A 20300-nucleotide genomic window follows, 5' to 3' on the forward strand; every position below is an offset into this window, starting at 1 on the left:
GTAAATTGAGTAAAAGCTATCTGCAAAAACATGTCAAGTCCAAACAGGTCAAAAGTATTTTTGGTAAATTTCAACATAACTGCTTATCAAACATTTACCCCAAAAGGGATGCGGCATGGGCACAACTTCCCTTTCTCTTCTCTAAACAAGGTAAGAGACTCTGGTCCAGACGTAATGAGAAAACAAAACGTATTGAGCATCTATTACATACAGAACACTGTACTAGCAAGATATCCACTCTTATCACCACAATGGGAAGGGGTTTTCTAGTGTCACTCCTTAAGTTTTCAAAGCCTCTTTGAGTATCAAACACTGTGAGGACGCTCCAGTGCCCACATACACATCCACAGGAATGATTTAAGAAGGGTTAAGTAATTATACCTTATGAACAAAGCTACAAGAAGGTCTTGGTGTAAAGTCACAGCTTCTTTTAAAATTACATACACAATTAAATGAAACATGAAAAGTTTCTCTATAGATTTTAGTCTTTGGGGTCTTGATTTTTTTCCCTCAACTCTAAATGCAACTGGTTTTAAATCTCTATCCAACCATACTTGGCAAAGAACTATAAAAAATTCTAAGAGAACAGAAAGCAATACTTTTGTGGCTCATGTGTAACTGGTCTTAGCAGACTTATTACCTGATCAGTGGGGACCTTTGTTTCCATAGACACTGCTTCCCGAAGTCTGGCAACAGTCCCAGACAGAGGTACGGCCACACCAATCCTCATGCAGTGAGAACATTTGCCTTGATACACTACAGTGACATAGAGAGGCCTGTACAGATCAAAGTCAGATCTTCTCATTAGTCACTTATTTCAACTAAAATATAGAAGATGCAAAATAAACCTGAGATGAAATCAACAAAAAACTAAAGCTAACCCACACTGTTACTCGGAAGCCCAAATGGAAAAATTTCACTTGGCTCTAAGCAGAACTATCAATCATCGAGATCTTTGGAAAAGGCAATCTTCATGAAATGAACATTCTATGAAGCAAACAAAAATATATCTACACTTGATTCTGTGCTTTGTATTTTCTTTAGAACAGCATAACTCCTGGAAATGTTGAGAAATTGTTCAAAATAAAGCAACTAAGAAAGAAGAAATGTAAAGTAAGGTCTCTAGAGAATCCTGAAGTCACTCAGCAGCCCTGCCCATCCCCCGATACTATGTGTGGATGACAAACCGGGCCAGACTACACAGCCCCTGCTTGCCTCATGTGCCTGCTCATCCTGCAAACTCAGGAGGGCATTTATTCTTGTAAGGTTGTAGCAATGACTGTATTCAATCCCATTATTAATCCCATTACCTGTCTAAATAAGTAAAAAGACCTAATAGGAGCCTACAGAGGAAAAGGGATACCATAAGAAAATACAGTCTTCATTTTACTAAATCCATTCTTACCTTGTGTGGGGTAGAGGAATTGGCAAAGGAAAGGATCAAAAGTGTTGCTCTGTTTCTGACAATGAGGACACGTCAAAGAAGATCTTCAAAACAAAAAGGTAAGATGCTTGATATTAAAATCACCCAGAACGATGTCAGGTAAACAAAATAAGTGGAAACATCTGATTTTCTCATACCTATATTGGGCTTGAAAGAGTTCTTGTACAAAAGTGCTACAGACAGGAAAAGATGGTCCCTCAGGCATCATATCAGTCTCTGACGGTGGCTAAAAAAAAAGAAAGTACAATTTCACAGACTAGAAAGACCAATTCTTGGTTGAAGATGAAGCTAGAGAATCACAAATGACCTTGACTTCCTTTACAAGCTATGCATCAAGTGCAGATACTTCAGTGACGGGCACCTGCTAAAGGAGCCAGAACACAGCAGGTAGGATGTAGGTCGCGTGGACTCATCCCCTCACACAGACTCTGCCAGCGATCGTCTCTGCACAGCACTCAGCCGGGCAGCTCCCCTTCCCCAGGATGCTCCAGTTTCCCTCCAATTCTCAAAGCCCCCATCCCAATCTCCTCTAAGAAGTAATCCCCAACCACTTTAAAAGTACTAATCCTGGCCAGGCACAGTGGCTCATGCCTGTAATCCCAACACTTTGAGAGGCCGGGGTGGGTGGATCACTTGAGGTCGGGAGTTCGAGACCAGCCTGACCAACATGGAGAAACCCCATCTCCACTAAAAATACAAAATTAGCCGGCTGTGGTGGCACATGTCTGTAATCCCAGCTACTCAGGAGGCTGAGGTAGGAGAATCACTTGAACCCAGGAAGCAGAGGTTGTGGTGAGCCGAGATTGCGCCATTGCACTCCAGCCTGGGCAACAAGAGCAAAAGTCCGTCTCAAAAAAAAAAAGTACTAATGCTTCCCATGCCTAAATTCCCTAGTACCTATTAGTTGTGCTGTGTATGTTGGTGCCTAATCACACTCTACTTCATGTTGTATTTAACTTTTCATGTCCCTCCGCCTAACAATTAGTTACTGAGCACCTGCTACCACATGCAGAGAGCACTGTACAGAACATTAGGATACAAAGATAATAAGACCCAGTGCCTGACCTTGAGGATGTCTCAATTTGGTGGGAGAGTCAGCCACACGCATATAGTCATATGACAGAATAGAGTGTTCAGGCACAAAAGGACCTTGAATCAGAATAATTTAACAACTTACCAAACTTAGAAATTTAAAATTTGAAGTACAGAGCAGAATTATCAAAAACTTTAAAAGCTGCCCAAGGGAAGCAACTCTTTAGTCTAAATTTTTTCCATTATATAAGTCATTTTATCCATATTTGTAAGACCACATGTATAAAATTAAGAATTAATTGCTATGTTTCTCAATAAGAACATTCTGGGGCTCCTATGGTCAAATCCAATCCCAACAGCAGAGAAAATCCATACGTTTCCTTTATGATTGTGTATTCATTCCAGTGAACTACAGAGTATGTGTCTTACTAGAATAGAAAGCAAACATATTCTGCTTTAAGAACAGTTTAGTGAAATGGAATCACTTTTTTTAATCTGAAGCTCATCATACATGCAAATGTTTCCCCTCACCAGACTATAAATTCCTTGGGGACAACAGCTCTTGTATCTTACACTGCCAGCACAGTAGTAAACAAAATGAAATGTCCTTTAAGTAGCCATTGAATCTTATACTCACCCAGAGCTTAGTCAATTTCATTGTATTAACGCAATGCAACAAGTCCTCAGTAGAAAAATCTACACACTCTCATGGCTAGCTGACTGCCCTAGGGCAGCATGCGTCCTTACCTTCAGAGGAGGCTGGCCACTCTGCTTCACTGAATGGTTGAGGTCTTCATGAACTCGGTCCAAAAGCCACAGCAGAAACTCCTGGGCATCATGCTGGGAATTTCCCCGGTACTGCAGTGCATTCTTTGACACAATAGTCTATGCAGGTAAATAAATCAGCATGAACAGCTGTGAGTTCCTGGCTTTAAAGAAAAACTATTTATTCATAATCCCAAAAGGGATGCAAGATCTCAAGGGTGTTAGAGAGTACTTCCCAGAAGGAGTGAAAAGTAAAAACAGATGCCAGTGTAAAAACCTCACCCCTAGAAACATGTACCAGAACCCTTAAAATGCACTTACTCCAGCAATTCTACTTTTAGGAGTGTAACTAAAGAAATCATCAGAACAGCCTGCCAAGACTTCTAAGAAAATATTAATCAGGGTTTATAAAAGCAAATAATTGGTAATAACTTGGACATCTTAAAAAAGAGAATTGGTTAAGAGTAGGAGGAGCTGAAACAGTAAAGACAGTTAAATTATGATACAACTACATGACATCCTTAAGAAATACTATATTAAGGGAAAAAAGGTTATAAATAAGTAGTGTGAAATGTGAATGTATTCCTGTAAAAATTGTTTAGGGGGGTATAGACATATACATACAAAGAAAAAGTTCTAAAATAACACATACCTACATATTAAGTATTATCTCTGGGTGATAGAATAACAGGTGCTTTTTTTCCTTCTCACTTTTCATATTTTCTACAATGAATACATGTTACATAACAAAGCAGTTAAAAGTTTTGTTTCAAACTTTACAAGATTGATTTACATTGCTTTTGCTAAAATGCTAAACTTTTATTAGGTAAGATACATAACAGCTTCAAGATTCATCACTCATCAACAAAGATTTAATAAGTGTCTAAGATACTAACAGCCTAGTGACGGGGACAGGGAGAAAGTCCACGCTTACAGTGTAGTTACTGGGATGGTGGTGATGGATGCCAAGTTTCTCATAGTCAGAGAGGGAAGTTACAGATAAGCAAGGAGGGAAGGCAATGAATCAGCTGAAGTTAGTATAAACTCCTATTTAGCTTAACATAGAGATGAACAGATAAATAATTACAGATATTTATATAAACTTGGGTTCACATCCATATATCTGTACACTGAAAGGCGAAGAAGTAGTGACACCCCAGTAACAATGTACACATCCAGTGCCCATATCTTGGTTTCTAATACCATTTTCCAATATAAAACTAGGGCTCCTTGGAGAAATGGCCGATTCAAGAACATTGGGACAGGGGACATGTCAAAGGGACACAGGAACCAATCTAAAAGAACTCCCAACAGCCAAAGCTGGAACAATCTGATCAACAGAATAAACAATATTGGGTTATAACCCAAAATATAAAAAAGTATTAATTGATATAATTAAATGACTGAATGAATAAATAGGGAGAAGAGACAAATCTTCCTTACAGAGGAATTCCAAATAATTTATATCAATAATCCCCCCTCCAGGAGGTAAAGCTTACCACCCCTACACCTTGAGTGCGGTTTGGGATAGTGACTTACTTCCAAAGAAAGGAGAATGGAAAGAGGAGTAGAAAGTAATTTATAGTTACTAACACAGTAACTAACACTGCTTCAGAGAGCTGGGCAAGGTTGACATCATCAGTGGTAAGTCACGTTGCTAGCATGTGCACTTGATATGTGATGAAAAGAACATTTTACCTCTGGTCTTCCTCCCAAAAACCCATGGCCTCAGTCTAATCATAAGGAAAACATCAGACAAAACCCAAACTGAGGGACATTCTGCAAAAAAAAAAAAAAAAAAAAAAAAAAAGTGACTGGTGCTTCTCAAAACTATCAAGGTCTTCAAGGATAAGGAAAGTCTGAGAAACAATCACAGACCAGAAGAGACTAAGATGATGTGACGACTAAATGTAATGTGTTATCCCATGGGAGCCTGGAACAGAAAAAAGGCACAAGAGAATAACTGGGGAAACCTGAATAAAGTATCAAATTTAATCAACAGTAATGTACCAGTGTTAGCTTCTTACTTATAACAAATGCACTACAGTGACACAGGATATTAACAAAAGGGAAACTGAGTATGGGCTTCATGGGAACTCTATGCTACCTTTGCCACTTTTCTGGAAATCTAAAACTATCCTAAAAGTTTATTTAAATACGAATATATATATTTACAAACTTTCTATAAATATAAATATGGCAGTTGTGTATATGCGTATCATGGGAAAAGAAGAGAGGCTAATTAAGAAGTAAGAGGATGGTGGTGTTAACTAATAGACAAGAAACCCTTCCAGGAGATGTCATTTGAGCTGGGCCTTGAAGATAAAGAGGCAGGGATTCAAGGCTGAGGAAGCAACATGCACAAACACACAAAGGTACAATATGACACCTTCAAGGAAGACCAACAAGGTAGAAATAGGCCTGAAATTCCAGATCTATTAGACAGAATGGGAGGAGATCAAACAGTAAACAGATTAGGCAGAGTAGGAGGATATGAAACAGTAAAGTCAGATGCCAGCTCAGGAAAGATTTTAAAGGCCACTCAAACATGGCACAGGGAGCCATAAATGAAATGGTAAATTAAGATCATGGGCTCTGGAGCATACAGCCTGAGTTCAGATCTCTGTTGCCCCACTTCCTATTTGTGAGGCCTGGTACTACTCTCCTCCAAAGTAAAATGGATAATAATGACTCAGTGTGATGAACAGATTTTGAGAATGCATGCCAAACATTTCACTTGTAAATGAGATAAAACCAGCACTCAAATTTTAGCCATATTATATATGGGAGTAAAGACAAATCAGGGGGCCGGGCGCAGTGGCTCACACCTGTAATCCCAGCACTTTGGGAGGCCAAGGAGGGTGGATCACGAGGTCAGGAGATCGAGACCATCCTAGTTAACATGGTGAAACCCCGTCTCTACTAAAAATACAAAAAATTAGCCGGGCGTGGTAGTGCCCGCCTGTAGTCCTAGTGACTTGGGAGGCTGAGGCAGGAGAATGGCGTGAACCTGGGAGGCAGAGCTTGCAGTGAGCCAAGATCATGCCACTGCCCTCCAGCCTGGATGACAGAGCGAGACTCTATCTCAAAAAAATAAATAAATAAATAAAAATTAAAAAGAGAGAAAGCAGGAGAGGCAACTGCACAATGGGAGAGTAGTTAGGAAACAAACTAAAGAGGCAAGAAATAATGACAGTCTAAGCTAAAGCAGTGAGGACAGAATGGGAAGGCAGATTTGGGAGAGATTTAGGAATTTGAGTGGTAGAATCAATAGGATTTGTGACCTAATGAATGTGGAGAGGGAGGAAGGAGGCATTAATGTCACTCAGGTGTCTTACCTAGATGATGAGCAACTGGTAGTACCCTGTATCAAGATAGAAAATAAAAAAGGAGGAAGTCCAGGAAAGAGTTCCCAGAATGAGTCCCCCCTTTCGAATCCATTGTAGCTAAAGTTCTATGGAAGCTCTGAATGGAAGTTACCTGGTAAACAACTGAAAAATACAGATCTGTGGGCTCACTGGAGGAGTCTTGTGCTAAGGACAAAGATTTGGAATTCAACAGATAGGTGGTGGTAGAAACCTCAACTAAGGCTGAGAGTGCCCAGACATCATCTATAAGAGATCGAGCCAGAGGCCAGAATGCAGAGGTAACCTATATTTAGGTGGGGGGCTCAAAGAAGCCCAAGAAAAACACCATCAAAGATGTAGTGAGAAAATCAGGAGAATGGTGTCTAAGAGTCAAATGAAGAGAGCTTCATGAAGAAAAGGGTGATCAACAGTGTGAAATGTTGAAGAATGATAAAGGAGGCCAGAGAACGAAAAACTGTCTACTATATTCCAATTAAGACAACGATAACAGAGGTGAAAAGAAGGAACAGATTTGCGATTTGCATCACAATCTGATGATCAGTTTGATGTGAATCAACAAGAAAATATTCATTTATAGATCTTGAGATTCAGATTCGGGAGGAAAAAAACAAAGGGATATCACAGAGAATACGGAGGTGTCACTGACACAACTTACTGAATAAAATGAGCAAGGGAGAAGGATCCTGATAGCAACAAAGTTTCAAATACCTGGAAGGGACCACTGGATGCCATCTCAGAAACAGGTACACAAGGAGGAACAGGCGTGATGGGAAGTCTTCACCACGGTACAAAACCTCCCCACTAAATCAACAAATCCAAGTGCTTTTTCCTCAGTCTTCATGTCTATCTCCCTTTAGCATTATATATATGTAAACGGCCCAGGCATAGTGGCTCACGCCTGTAATCCCAGCACTTTGAGAGGCTGAGACAGGTGGATCACCTCAGGTCAAGAGTTCAAAATCAGCCTGACCAACATGGTGAAACTCCGTCTCTACTAACACAAAATTAGTCGGGCGTGGTGGCACATGCCTGTAATCCCAGCTACTTGGGAGGCTGAGGCAGGAGAAATGCTTGAACCTGGGAGGCAGAGGTTGCAGTGAGCTGAGAATGCACCATTGCACTCCAGCTTAGGAGAGAAGAGTGAAACTCCATCTCAATAAAAAGAAAAATAATTTTTTAAAAAAATCTTATTCCATCTTGAAATGGTTTGGCTTATGGCCTTATGTTCCCCTCATTTAGAAGAATCAAAACCAAAGGCATTAGTATGTATAATGGAAGAATGTGAGCTACAGAAGAGAAGATTTCCTAATTTTAAAAAAATGAATAGCCGGGTGCGATGGCTCACACCTGTAATCCCAGCACTTTGGGAGGCTGAGGTGGGCAGATCACCTGAGGTCGGGAGTTGAAGACCAGCCTGACCAACATGGAGAAATCCCGTCTCTACTAAAAATACAAAATTAGCCGGGCGTGGTGGTGCATGGCTGTAGTCCCAGCTACTCGAGAGGCTGAGGCAGGAGAATTGCTTGAATCCGGGAGGCGGAGGTTGCGGTGAGCCGAGATCACGCCATTGCACTCCAGCCTGGGCAACAAGAGTGAAACTCCGTCCCCCCAAAAAAAAGAATTGATAAAAAACATCATTAGCACTAATGAAACCTTGGTTGACTCGGGATGTAAGACAAACATGTAGGTGTCACTATACTGACGGATCGAAAGAGGAAAGCAGATGACACCAAGGTCTCCCATTTCTGACTTAAGTAGGTAATGAAAGAGGAACAGAGGAAGAGATTAGGGGACCACAGTTTTGAACAAGCTGCGTTTGAGGTATCAACATGATTCCAAGTGAGGTTAAATCTGGTGCTCAGGAAACAGATTTGAGCTGGAAATTTGAATCAGAGCAGCACACGCCTATCACATGAGACAGAACCCAGGGAACATCTGGTAAGAAGAGGAAGCAGCCAGGACAGAATCTTGAACACTGGAAAAGGTCACAGAAAAGCTGCCCGTGAAGAAGCAAAGAGGTGGCAGCCAGGAGAGAGAGAGTGGCATCATACAAGTGAGGACAGACAAACCTCCACGGAGGCAGAAGGAACAATGAAAACTACCGCAGAAAAGGCAAGTCAGGCAGGCTCTGAGGCAGATCCTCTAGAATAGCAAATTAAGAGGTTGCTTGCTCATGTAATCTCAGTGAAGCAGAATATTTATCAGAGAGGGTTAAAAGAAACAAAGCAAGGGTTTGAATGGCTGCCAGAGATCATTCTTCATCACCAAGGAGCTCAGTTATAAAAGGATGGAGGAAAGATGCTGTGACCATCTGGAGGGGACCTTCAGGAGCAGAGGGACCCACAGGCTAAGGGAAGGAGCTAACAGAAAGGAGATATCTGAATAAAGATGATTCTTCAGGCTGGGTACAGTGGCTCAAACCTGTAATCCCAGCACTTTGGGAGGCTGAGGTGGGTGGATGACCTGAGGTCAGGAGTTCAACATCAGCCTCATCAACATGGTGAAACCCCATCTCTACTAAAAATACAGAAGTTAGCCAGGCATGGTGGTGGGCGCCTGTAATCCCAACTACTTAGGCGACTGAGGCAGGAGAGTTGCTTGAACTTGGGAGGTGGAGATTGCAGTGAGCTGAGATCGCATCACTGCACTCCAGCCTGGGCAATGGAGCAAGACCCTTACTCAAAAAAAAAAAAAAAAAGGTGATTCTTTGGTAAGAGGAAAAGGAGAGATTGATTTAAAAGAGGCTGCAGAGGAACTGGCCTTAAACAGAAGGTAGGTAGGAGAGATGGAAGAGAAGAAGGTAAAGATAGTCCTGGATGCAGATAAACTAGAGATAGGAAAGCAGGGAACCTGGTTTTTTGAGTTTATTTTGTAAAGAAAGTAGAGGACAACTGCCAAGAGGAGCTCTTAGGTGTAACAGGGGTAATGACAATCCCATAGCATAGAGTTGGGCCACACAAACTGTCAGAAGTACAGCAAGCTTCTGTTCTGAATCCTCTCTCTTAATTGACTCCCAATGGGGAAAAAATAGAAAAAAAAAAAGTCTCAGCATAGACATTCCTAACAAATTAACTGAAATCAAACTCTTCCTTACATTTCAAAGCAGATATTTTATACACAGCATCCATTCAGATTTCAGGGTGGAGACTACATTCAATTATCAAGACTGCATTAAATTTATTTACGCTTCTGTCCACTATCACTTCAACTCATCCACACTTATCCACCAACTGCTGTGTTCTAAGGCAGAGTGCCAAGGCTGCTCAACAACATGTTTGTTGGGCACGACCAAACAGGTAACAGAACGTCCACAATCCTCGTAACTAGGGCAAAAACCATTCTGGGTCAACCCCACCCTAAATCACTATATCAGACCCTAAAGGAAATTTAAGGAAAAGAAAATCTCAATACACAAACACAAAAGGTCCTCTTTCTGCCTCTTTTTACCCCTCACAATGGTAACTTATTCCCACTGCAGACACCCAGGGGACTACTTATCTTACCTCTTCCCCAGACAAAACAAAACACAGAAGAATCTAATGGCCAATCCTTTAGTATGTATCATAGAAAAAAAAAATCAGTAGGAGTCAAGAATCCTAAGCTCAAGCTCCGGCTCTGCCACAAACCACTGGTTATCAGAGGCAACTCACTGAACCTGTGATTCGAATCCTGGTTCATCAAATGAGCAGATGAGACCCCTGCATCCCAAATCTTCACCCAAGCCCTTCCCCAAGAGTCCCGGCAAGTGATCTGGTATACGTTTTTGGTCACATCTGATGTTGCTTTGATTTGCCTTTTACGATCTTTTTTCATAATTAAACCTTAGTTTATTTGATGTCCTAAATTAATCTTTCTGTATGTTTGCAGTTTTGAAAAAGTTGATTATCAATGTCCTCTGTAAATAGAAGCATTGCTACAATCTGAGAAATTATTTATGTCATTTCTATAGAAAACAGAATGTGGGCCAGGTGTGTTGGCTTATGCTTGTAATCTCAGCACATTGGGAGGCCAAGGCAGGAGGATGGCTTGAGCCCAGTTCTAGACCAACCTGGGCAACATATCGAGACCCTGTCTCTATTTAAAATAAATAAATAAAAAAAATAGAAAAGAAAAAATAAAACATGCACCTTCTTAAAATTAATCTTACATATTTGTGTCTATTTTACAGAATTTGGGTATAGTGTTTCTGTTTGGAAAAAAATATTAAACTGAGTCTCTTGGTCTCCTGGCTTAAATCCTGTACATCCTACTATAAAACAAGTTTGACCCCTGCTCCTATTTTCCCCTCAGTTGGGATGATCCTTAGCATATAGTTACTAAATAATAAAGTAAAAGGCAAAACACTTACCAGGTTTTCAAGTTTCACAAAATTTCTCCTTACCCTTCAAAGAGAGAATGTTTTTATTTTTTTCCCTTAAAGAAAAAAAAAAAAAAAGAGTTGGAAACATGGGTCAGAAAAGAAAAGAGCCATAAAATGAGACATGAGGGTCTTTCTTCCTGTAGAGCCCTAGTAAAGAGGTCGAAGCATCCCAGGCTCCAGGGAAAAGATACTGACTGGTCCAAGACATCCTTCACCTAACTCCAGGAAGAAGAAGAAAAAGCAACGGTCAGTCACTGGTGACTTCCACCCATGGGAAATGGATGTGGCAATATTGGTCTGACATGAATGATCGGGAGTTGGACTTCTCTTTTGGGAAGAAGGGTAGCTTGCAAGACTCAACAAACCCAATCATTGCCCACTTTCTTTGATTCTATGCCAGAAGAAACACAAAATTTGTTTCCAGTGATCATGGACAAAAACAAAAACAAACAAAAACAGAAGAACTCAGGAGGACAATAGTATTTACATTTTTAGAAAAAGAAATAGATGAAATGCAAACAGCTGGGTGGTATCTAAAAGTGAAATCTGGTTTTTGGGCTGCTGCTGGAAATAAAATAATAAGCGCTTGTCTTGAGAAAAGTTTCACCTTTTGAATTTTACTTTCAGGACGCCTACTAAGTTGATGAAGAATAATTAGCTAAAACATAAGGGATAAAATTTGTACAAATAGATGAACACTGTAAAAACAGATACGACTCATGAAAAAATGGTAATATAGTGTCCATGCAATAGTATGACATACTAGGACACAGAATAAATAGGGCCTTCTGTGCCCTTCATGTATTCTTTCTCATCTTCTCCTCTGAGGGGAAAGGAGACAAATAAGACTGAGAGGCCCCTAATATTTGCTGGCTGGGGCAACAGCCCCTTGAAAGGGACCCTAAGGCCTCTAGGCTTTCATATGTACTTCCCCTAGGGCTGGAATGCCCTCCACCACACCCTTCAAACCACTCTCCCTCCTCAGAAAGATAAGCAGGGGACCCTGGTGGGAGAGGAGAGAGAAATGAGGCACAGGGAAAGGGGGCTTCCATCCAGGATGGAAAGACAACCTGATGAGGACAGGAGCAAATGCCACACACATTCCTTGGACTCTGTTCACATTTGGCCACAGAGAAAAGCATGTTATTCCTGGTACAGGTTGAGTATCCCTTATCCAAAATGCTCAGAACCATAGGTATTTCAGAGTTCATGTTTTTTTCAGATTTCTGATTATTTGTATTATACTTACCAGCTGAGTATCCCAAATTTGAAAATTCAAAATCCAAAATGCTCCAATGAGCATTTCTTTTGAGCATCATGTGAGTGCTCAGAAAGTTTCAAATTTTGGAGCATTTCAGATTTCAGATTGTCAGATTTAGGATGGTCAACCTGTACAGAGCTCCTGATCCTTCCAGGCACGAGGGCCAAGCATAGGATAACTCAAGTATAGGTGTCCATCATATCCAAGTTCTCAGGATCCAAACTCAGGAACCAAACAGATTTGCATAGCAAAGAATATCTGCACTGCTGTAAGATTAGTGTCAGATTTTAAGCAAATTCATATGTACCACAAAGACCTAGTGGCAAAGACTCATTGCTGAATAACGACTAGTAAAGTATGCATTCCTCACCTAAAAGAAAAGGCTATAATAAAGGGGTTGAGTAATGGTTACTGCATTTCAAGAAATTATAACTGACTCGTGAAACCACATAACTAAGGGTTGAAGTATGGTCAAGAGCCAGGAAAAAAGGGAGAAATAGTGAAAGGAATATCCTATAAGTGGATTCAGCCAGACAAACAAGGAGCAAAAGTTGTCCCAACTGATTATACAAGTAGCAAGAGAAGACCTCCAAGTAAGTATTTACACAATGGTAAAAACTTTCTGCTAGAAATGCAGTAGAAAAAGAAAGACTGGATTATGAATACCAGAGTTCAAGTTCTCATTCTACTACTTTTGATTTTTTTCCTTTTCTTATTTTTGTTGTTGTTGTTGTTGTTGTTGTTGTTGTTGAGATGGAGTCTCTCTCTGCCCAGGCTGGAGCGCAGTAGTGCAATCTCAGCTCACTGCAACCTCCGCCTCCTGGGTTCAAGCAATTCTCCTGCCTCAGCCTCCAAGTAGCTGGGACTACAGGTGCACACCACCACGTCCCGCTAATTTTTGTATTTTTAGTAGAGTTGGGGTTTCACCTTGTTGGCCAGGCTGGTCTCGAACTCCTGACTTCAAGTGATCCTCCCATTTCAGTCTCTCAAAGTGCTGGGATTACAGGTGTCAGTCTCTGCGCCCAAACTTTCTACCATTTTTTACTTAACATGTGCTTCTCTGAGCCTCAGTCATCTTTTCTGCAAAATGGGAATGGTGATAGTAATGCTTTTCTAGAAGGATTACTATAAGGCTTTAATGAGATCATAAAAGCATTTTGTAAAGTCTAAAACTCTGTACAGATGCTATTATGTTAGTTTTGAAAAACAGAATAAAAAAAGAAAAGAATCACCCTATGATACTACACAATCCTTAAAAATGCCAAAGAGAAAGAAAACGAGAAAATATCTAAAGCATTAGTTCTCTATCCTGGCTGCACATTAGAATTACCTGGGGAAAGTTAAAAATAAAAACCATGTCCTGGCAGCAGCCCACTGCTAATTTTTTTTTCAAGTGTGACTTATTTTTAATGACTATTTCTAATGTGAAGCCAAGTCTGAGAACAAACACAGCCACATTGGAAAAGCTCCGGAGTTTCACTTCCAAAAGCACCAAAACTTATGGGAGGCTCCTTTGTCATAAGCGCATTATATGACTTCTTACATTACGTTTTATTCATATCTCCAGGACATACCATCTCACATGCATCACTAGACAGTGAACAGGAATAATGTCTTACTCAATATTACTTCCCCAATACCTAGCAAATACAATGCTTGGTGCAAAGGGTAACAATAACAGTTAATACTTATTGAGCGCTTATACTGTATCAGGCATTACGCTTATTGCTTATAGATGTTATTTTCTATAAAATTCACCCTTAATGGCTGGGTGCAGTGGCTCATGCCTGTAATCCCAGCTACTCTACAGGCTGAGGCAGGAGGATCGCTTGAACCCAGGAGGCGGAGGTTGCAGTCAACTGAGATCGCATCACTGCACTCCAGCCTGGGCGACACTGCAAGGCTCTGTCTCAAAAAAATAATAAAATAAAATAAATAAATTCACCCTTAGGAAATTCCCTATGCTGTATTCTTATTTATGGATGAAAAAACCTAGCCTCAGAGAAACAAAGTAACTTTTCAAAGTTATCACTCTTCTTTTGTTCTTTTTTTTTTTTTTGAGACAGTCTCACTTTGTCCCCCAGGCTGGAGTGCAGCGGCACAATCTCAGCTCACTGCGACCTCCGCCTCCCGAGTTCAAGCGATTCTCCTGCCTCAGCGTTCCAAGTAGCTGGGATTACAGGCGCATATCACCATGCCCAGCTAATTTTTGTATTTTTTGTAGAGACGGGTTTTACCATGTTGGCCAGGCTGGTCTCAAACTCCTGACCTCAAGTGAGCCGCCTGCCTCAGCCTCCCACAGTGCTGGGATTATAGGCATGAGCCACCGTGCCCGGCCAGTTACCACTATTCTTCAACCTCAGCTGATTAAAAAAGCCTTAAAATATTTTTGCCCATAATCCTTCTTCAACAAAGTACCTTAAAATGATTTGTCCCCATATAGGACTCAGCATCATACAGGGCTCAGGTTCTTCATTCTAAACGTCAATTCTCAGTTAGACATAAAGCACGACTGAACTACAGCTGCACCAACCCTGAGGCTTCAGGGAATTTATCTGCTCTTAAATAAATCCTTGTTAAGCAGTTTTTGTTTTGTGGCAATTTGTATTTCTTCCTATGACTGAAATATGGCCCAGAAACAAAAATGCCGTTTATCTAATTGGCGTGTTATTTGAGAAATAAGGAGGAATGCAGACAATGTAGAATGATCAAGTTGCAGCACGTGAAGAACTATGTCCTGCCCAAGTGTCCCAGGATGCTAGAGAAAGCAAACACACCAGAGACAAAGATCTGGCTTCAGGGGACTCCATCCGTCTCTCATCTTGCAGCATGTAAAGAACTATGTCCTGCCCAAGTGTCCCAGGATGCTAGAGAAAGCAAACACACCAGAGACAAAGATCTGGCTTCAGGGAACTCCATCCGTCTCTCATCTTGCAGCATGTAAAGAACTATGTCCTGCCCAAGTGTCCCAGGATGCTAGAGAAAGCAAACACACCAGAGACAAAGATCTGGCTTCAGGGAACTCCATCCGTCTCTCATCTTGCAGCATGTAAAGAACTATGTCCTGCCCAAGTGTCCCAGGATGCTAGAGAAAGCAAACACACCAGAGACAAAGATCTGGCTTCAGGGAACTCCATCCGTCTCTCATCTTGCAGCATGTAAAGAACTATGTCCTGCCCAAGTGTCCCAGGATGCTAGAGAAAGCAAACACACCAGAGACAAAGATCTGGCTTCAGGGAACTCCATCCGTCTCTCATCTTGCAGCATGTAAAGAACTATGTCCTGCCCAAGTGTCCCAGGATGCTAGAGAAAGCAAACACACCAGAGACAAAGATCTGGCTTCAGGGAACTCCATCTGTCTCTCATCAGTAATGTAAAGGGGGTGTGTTCTTCACCTTAAATGCTCAAGCTGCTCTTCTGGTGGAGATTAATTCCACCAATAGTTCATCCTTCCCCACACAACTTAAGTGGCCAAGACTTGCTGACTCCAAGTTTAGAGTCAGCTCAGGTCACCAAAATGTATTTAACTACCCAATCAACTAACTCAAGTAACTCAAAAATATCTTCTTTTTGGACTCTTTCTCATTTTTCCAACACAATCTACCATTCAAAACTATAGTAAAACAAACCCTTTTTTTAAGGAGGAAGGGGGGAAATTTTGACTTACAATCAACACAAAAAAGCAAACGTCCAGTCCCAATGCAAGTTGGTCATCATACAGGAAGAATGATAATCTGAAAGAATTAAAGTTAAAACTGAAAAGCCACCTAAATATCTAATAAATTATTATATATTCCTGTCATGAAACATTACAAATGGTTGAGGGTTTAAAAAGCATCAAGTTGTACACTTTAAATATACACAATTTTTATGTGTCAATGATATCTCAGGCTGTTTAAACACAAGAGACAGACCTATGGAGCTTTAAACCAAAGTTTTCCATTTATAGTAACTCTAAACCCAAAGCCCAAACCAACCTCTGGATCTTAACCACTGGGGAAAGAGACAGCAGCCAGCATCAAAGGAAAATTAGAGAGAGAAAAAGAATGTATCCCTACAGCTACATCCAGTGGCCTTTTCAGGCCATCCTGGCTTGCCAGGTGGCGGGAGATGAATGCTTAACCCTAGGAAGAGAAAAAAAGAATGGCAGTGGCAGCTTTCTGAGCAAGTAAAAGAAGGTAGAGGAGGAACATACAGACTTACGAACTCAGCACAATGACCCTGTCCACAGCACAAGAGCCAATCAATGTTCTTCACTGAGTGGTGCTCCTCTCCGAAGTGGAAGTAAAGTGACCTATACATCCCAGGAGGCAGAATAAGGTGGGAAAGGCAAGGACTAGAGGAAAAATGAGATAAGGCCTTGAACTACCCCTAAGCCAAAGATGCATATATTTCTTCTATAAACACACACAGATTATATATACACACACAAGAGGCAAAATCCTCTTGATTTTGAATATATTGACATTTTATTACAACAGACCTAAAATGTTTTTGACTGAAGCCGATTTTATAAGGGGATCCAAAATATTCTGGAAATAACCTTGCGTTGACTCATTATTCTGCTATTGCATGTTTATAACTGCAACATCACTTAGTAGTAACTAAGGGAGACTATTCATAAGCAGATCCAGCAAGTTTCACTATAAATTATGCATTCACATCGCCATAAACCCAGAGTACTCCCAGTAAATTGTAACTGCCTGAGACGCTTGCAAGTCACAGACCTGCTGTGGCACTCTACACAGCCAACCCTATGGATACTTGACAGGCAAGCCAGGCTGACTCTTAGGCCTCCAATCAATCACAGCCTCCGCCCATTCTTTCAATCCTGGACACAAGAATCAGAGCTCCTAAAAACCAGCACAGACACCTCCAGCTCATCCTGGCTCCAGTCTTCTCCTAGCAAAGTACAATTTAGAACCTTCCCAGCCTAGGCCTGGCCTGGCCCGGCCTAATCTTTACCAATTCTAGTCGGTTCAGGCCTTGGTCATCTGCCTGTCTTATGTGGATGCTAAATGGATGAGTGTGTGAATATACAGACAGTAAACAAAGAGAAGAGTGTGAAATCAAAATAGGGCAATTCCCTAGTATCAAAATGCTACTATCACATAGTAACTTCAAAGAATATATCAAGCTGTTCTCCCTCACTACTAATCAAAGAAATGCAAATTAAAACAATGAAATGCTATTTTCTACTTAGCAACTTAAAGATTTCTTTTTTAATTACAACAGTGGGGTACCACACATTCTTAACAATGCTAGTGGTAAAATCCTTCTGTAAATAAGGTAATAATATGATTTAAGAGCCTTTGAAATAGGTAACTACTGAAAGGAATTTCGTTCTATATAGCCTCAAGAAATAATCAAAAGTGAAAGATTTATGTACAAAATACATTCATTACAACCATAAGCCATCTACATGCCTAAAAATAGGTTATAGTACCTTCATAAAATGATCTGAAAAGTTTTTATGATGAAAATTACTCATAAGACAATACGAAATAAAGATCACATGATGAAAATCTGGATATATGGTTTGATATCAATTACGTTATACACACACAGGGGAGGGGAAGGCAAGTAAGTCAATTTTATTATTTCAACTTGCATATATTTTCCATGTTTCCTACAAAACTTTAGACACTACTCTTACAGAAATAGATGTTATCTAATATCAAATTTTAGCAAAAGAACCCAGACACAAAAGAATATATACTTACTGCAAACCAAAACCACAATGAGGTACCACTTCACGCCTACTCAGATGGCTATAATGAAAAAGACAGACATTAACAAGTGTTGATGAGGATATGGAAAAACTGGAACCCTCACACAGTGCTCGTGGGAATAAAATGGTATAGCAACATTGGAAAAGTGCCTGACAGCTCCTCAAACAATTAAACACAGTTACCATATGAAACAGCAATTCCATCTCTAAAATATATCTGAGGAACAAAAACACATCTCCACATAAAAATCTGTACGTGAATGTTCACAGATTTCTCTATACCAGGCACCATATTAGGCACTTTACATACATTTCTCACCTATTCCTGGTTATCAATCCTATGAAGAATGCATCACTTGCCTCAGGTCTCAGAATCTGAACCAAAGTCTCTGATGCTACAGCTCTTTCCCTGTGTTCCTCTGCCTTTCCGGGACAGGCGGGAAGACAAGGTTTCATCATGAGAAAGCTTAAATACCAAGCTAAGAAATTTACATGGTAGTTTCTGTATAAAAAAGCAATGGCAATTTTTGAAAAGAAAAATATGTAATTTCAAGTAAACTTTAATAAGATTCATCTGGCAGCAACCAAAACTATCAATTAGGCCAGGCATGGTGGCTCACGCCCATAATCCCAGCATTTTGGGAGGCCAAGATGGGAGTATCACTTGAGGCCAGGAGTTCAAGTCCAGCCTGGTCAACAAAGTGACACCCCATCTCTAATATTTTTTAATATAATAAATAAAATTTTAAAAAAGAAAAACTACCAATTAGAAAGGACAGAGTTTAGCAATAGTGGAGGGGCTAGAAGACTACTGCAATTGTGTGACTGAGACATAATGAGGGCCAGAACTACAGGAGTTGGAATTATGTGCAAAGACAAATGCTTTCTCTCAAAGTAATCCCCTCTCCCTGCTGAAAGATTCCCCTAGGGAGTCTTCCACCACCAACTCTAGACACGCTACAGTTTGTCAGCCCAGAAATTACATGATATCCTAGGTTTCCAGAATGACACGTAAACATAAAATCCTAGGTGTGGTCTGACAGGAACAGCACTATCACTCACCACCCCACATCAAGATACTTCTTTGAAGGTAGCACAAAAACCTTAAACATTTTTGACAGATACATCAGCGTAAGTCACGTGCTAGTAACACACCCAGGTCCTTTCACATAGGTGCTGTGGGGTAGTTAGTTCATTTTTGGATCCAAATGCAAGATGCAGGATTCTATTCCATTTTAGCCGTTAATTTTAATTAAAGATCTTAATGGACTTGCATTCTCTAACTTGGAGTATACGCTATACCTGTCAAGACATTTACAAATTCAGCTGGGCGCTGTGGCTCACGCTTGTAATCCCAGCACTTTAGAAGGCCAAGGTGGGAGGATCACTTAAGGTCAGGAATATTTGAGACCAGTCTGGGCAACATACCCCACCTCACAAAAAAATACAAAAATTATCCAGGCATGGTAGTGTTGTGCACCTGCAGTTCTAGCTACTCAGGAGGCTGAGGCAAGGGATCTCAAGCCCTGCAATTCAAGGCTGCAGTGAGCTATGATCGTGCCTCTGCACTCCAGGCTGGGCGACAGAGCAAGACTGTCTAAAAATAATAACAATTTAAAGTTGTATTTTATTTTACTTTTGTAGACACAGGATCTTGTTATGCTGCCCTGACTGGTCTTGAACTCCTGGGCTCAAGCAATCCTCCACCCTCACCCTCCCAAAGTGCTGGGATTACTGTCATAAGCCACCATGCCCAGTCAAATTTTTGTAGAAGACATTTACAAATTCAATTAATATACCTAGGTGAGGTCCTCATCCAACTCACTGGCAAAAATGTTGTTGGGGACAGGATCAAACACAGAAACCTCTTGCATCACTAGAGTACTAAAGGACTGAAATGAGCAAGCAGTAAAATGAGCGTAGCAACGAATGGGAGGGCATTTGATGCTGAAGAACTCTAATGAACCATAAAAGGCACATGGAACCTGCCATCATCAGCTTGCTTTTCTCTCTGGGCTTGTGTACATGAAATCACTTTGTAAATGATATGGCCCTACACAAATAAGCGGCATTTCCATCACTGTGATTATTATTGTTTCTTAAATCTCCTGACAATCAGATGGCTCTCTGCCTTGCTCTTCAAGATCAAAAAAATACCAAAAATTAAAGCCAAAACATGTACTGAGCTAGTAATGCGTTTACAAAGAAGGGTTCCTTCCAGTAGAAGCAGATACCAACAAAGGCATTTGCTGACCAGTCCTATGAAATCTTCTACAGCGTGAACTGTTTATTTGTGGACACACTGTTTGCTACCATCTGAACCCAACAGCTGGAGGGAA

General features: G+C 40.7%; 1 protein-coding gene and 1 long non-coding RNA gene across 6 annotated transcripts in view; both read right to left on the bottom strand.

Annotated features, from left to right (window-relative positions):
- LOC129016313 (nuclear pore complex-interacting protein family member B13) overlaps positions 1–757 on the bottom strand; it is a 39371-nt gene extending 38614 nt beyond the window's left edge. Inside the window, exon 1 of one of the 3 annotated variants that reach the window (XM_063654067.1) lies at positions 641–757. The gene's annotated coding sequence lies outside the window, so the exon portion shown is untranslated. Of the gene's footprint in view, positions 1–98; positions 170–640 lie in introns of those variants that run through there. The other 2 variants (XM_063654068.1, XM_063654069.1) reach the window with 2 other exon arrangements.
- Positions 758–1446: 689 nt separating this feature from the next.
- The window catches only part of LOC129015099 (uncharacterized), a 36445-nt gene continuing 17591 nt past the window's right edge, over positions 1447–20300 (bottom strand). Inside the window, exons 1-6 of one of the 3 annotated variants that reach the window (XR_010124237.1) lie at positions 3894–5045; positions 3224–3361; positions 2852–2904; positions 2510–2593; positions 1582–1670; positions 1447–1488 (exon numbers count right to left, since the gene is read on the bottom strand). This is a non-coding gene — a long non-coding RNA (uncharacterized LOC129015099). Of the gene's footprint in view, positions 1489–1581; positions 1671–2509; positions 2594–2851; positions 2905–3223; positions 3406–3893; positions 5046–20300 lie in introns of those variants that run through there. The other 2 variants (XR_010124236.1, XR_010124238.1) reach the window with 2 other exon arrangements.

Source organism: Pongo pygmaeus, chromosome 18 (assembly GCF_028885625.2).
Source record: "Pongo pygmaeus isolate AG05252 chromosome 18, NHGRI_mPonPyg2-v2.0_pri, whole genome shotgun sequence".
In the NCBI taxonomy this organism is placed as follows: Eukaryota; Metazoa; Chordata; class Mammalia; order Primates; family Hominidae; genus Pongo; species Pongo pygmaeus.